Below are 2,169 nucleotides of genomic sequence, written 5' to 3' on the forward strand. Positions count from 1 at the left end.
GTGCACTAAGAAAAATGTTAATTTGGCAGAAATTAGGCTAGAAATGTAACATTCGCAGGCTTTTGACTCCAGCAGGGCCACAACTTTGGAACTGTTATCTGGGTTGCCAGGTATCTGGTGACTTAGGAGGCCAAAGGTGCTTGATTTGGAACCCACTGCTAATGATTCAATTTAATTTGAGAAAAAAAGTGGCCTAGAGAGAGTCAAAACAAAATATCACAGCACTTTCTGAACTAGGCCTGGGAGTAAAATCCCAGTCGAACTCTGTCTTGGGCTAGCTTAGGGATATTCTAGTTGTGGCCTTCCTGACTGGCCTTGCTGCGACCTGATGAAAACGGGGGAAAAAACGCAAAAAATGTTGCCTTGCTGTACCCTGTCTCTGGCCCGTTTGTGGCCTATTTTTCTGAGTGGCCCCAAGGCAATTGTCTTATTTGCCTAATGGTTAATCCGGCACTGGTTGAAGGGCGCCAGTGGTAGGTCTGTCTTTTCTTTCCCACTGTTGTTCTTACCTGTTTGTCTTGCTCTTTGTCTGCACTATACAGCCGTTATTTTGGCATCGTACTTTATTTAGCTCAAACGCTTGAAACAATATAAGGTAATATTAAGAGAGCGCACGGGACAAATTAAACATTTTCAATTGGTAGCACATTTTGAATTTTGCCCGTGTGGCGGCCGAAACCTACTACATGTATTATCGATTATGGACCACCTCGGGATCTGAAACGTGTGCAACTTGCACACGGGACCTCCGAGATTTTTCGCCATTATCCAAGAAGGCTAGGTGTAGATCTCACCTACCGTAAGATCAGGGGTGTGTCTGAAAGATAGCAGTAAGAAGGACCAAGGAGAAGCAGAAGAAAGGCTGTAGAAAGAGTCTGGAGCTTAGAGGAGGGGGCAAAGGGGGTGAAGGGGTGGGGGCATACAATAAAGGCGATAGCAGGCGACAGAAAATTGTTAGAGAGCAGGAAAAAACCGTGAAAGAGTACATTTTTAGAGAAGAAAGCTTTCCGTCGCTATCCGAATTCGAACCCGGAACCTATTGAATGAAAGGCGAACACCTTAACCTCTAGATGGCGAGAGCCCCCACTAGTGATAATAATAGTCATAATAATAATATGATAATAAGAATAATAGCAATAATGATAATATTATTAGTAAAATAATAATAATAACATTACAACATATATTTATAATTATTATCTATACTAGTAAAAGTACCCCTTTCTACGAACGGAATAATAATGAAGAAGAATTAGGAAAGTTAAGAAGAGGAAAAAGACTGAAAACAGGAATGAAAAAAAGAAATATATTTTACCTTGGATTTATCCATGTAACACCCCACCCCCTCTTGACTACCTCTAGGGGACAGGGTAAGACTTCTTCCCCCTCTTCGAAGGCCTGGCATTTTCTCCTAAAGGGTTAGGCCTTCATGCCAAAATTGTTGCTTCCTAGAAGAACATATTGATCTAGATTCTAGATCTAGCATAGATCTCGAAGGACTTTAAAGACATAGGCCAATAATTGAAAGAAGGAGCCTAGGCCCATAGATTGATCTAACTTCAAAAATTCACATTTAACAACCGACAGGCGTCACAGATGGCCTAAATTTCTCGATCTTTTCACAGCATCATGATTCTTGCCTCGGTCTCGATTCACCGACAGCCTAGTTCTAAACTCTAAATCTATTCACAGCAGAAAAAAATCCACGTTCAATACATTCATCATTCTTGATCTCGATCTCAGATTCACATAGATCTAGATCTAGATAGCTTAGAATCTATAATGCACAGCAAGAAAAATACACTTTCAATATTCAATAGGTTAACCGAAATATCACAGAGCTAAATTCTACTTTCAGTTCATGATTCTTTTTTATCTCGATTTAGATATCTAGATCTAGATCTAGAGTCTAGATCTAGATTCTAGATCTCATCTAGACATTGTGTACAAAATGCACTCATCCTTCGGCGTGCGCGCTAAATCCACTGCAGGAGAAATCTACTTTTAATACTTTTAATACACACACATGCGACTACACGCAGTGCGTAAACCGGGCTACGATTGGCTGAACCTTTGACTTTGACCCATGAATACATTAAGTAGGCCTACGGTAGGCTACTCTTGGCACTTTCGACGACACCCTCCCTGCCACTTTCACCACCCTCCCTC

This window comes from Aplysia californica, unplaced genomic scaffold, assembly GCF_000002075.1.
Source record: "Aplysia californica isolate F4 #8 unplaced genomic scaffold, AplCal3.0 scaffold00347, whole genome shotgun sequence".
Classification (NCBI taxonomy): Eukaryota; Metazoa; Mollusca; class Gastropoda; order Aplysiida; family Aplysiidae; genus Aplysia; species Aplysia californica.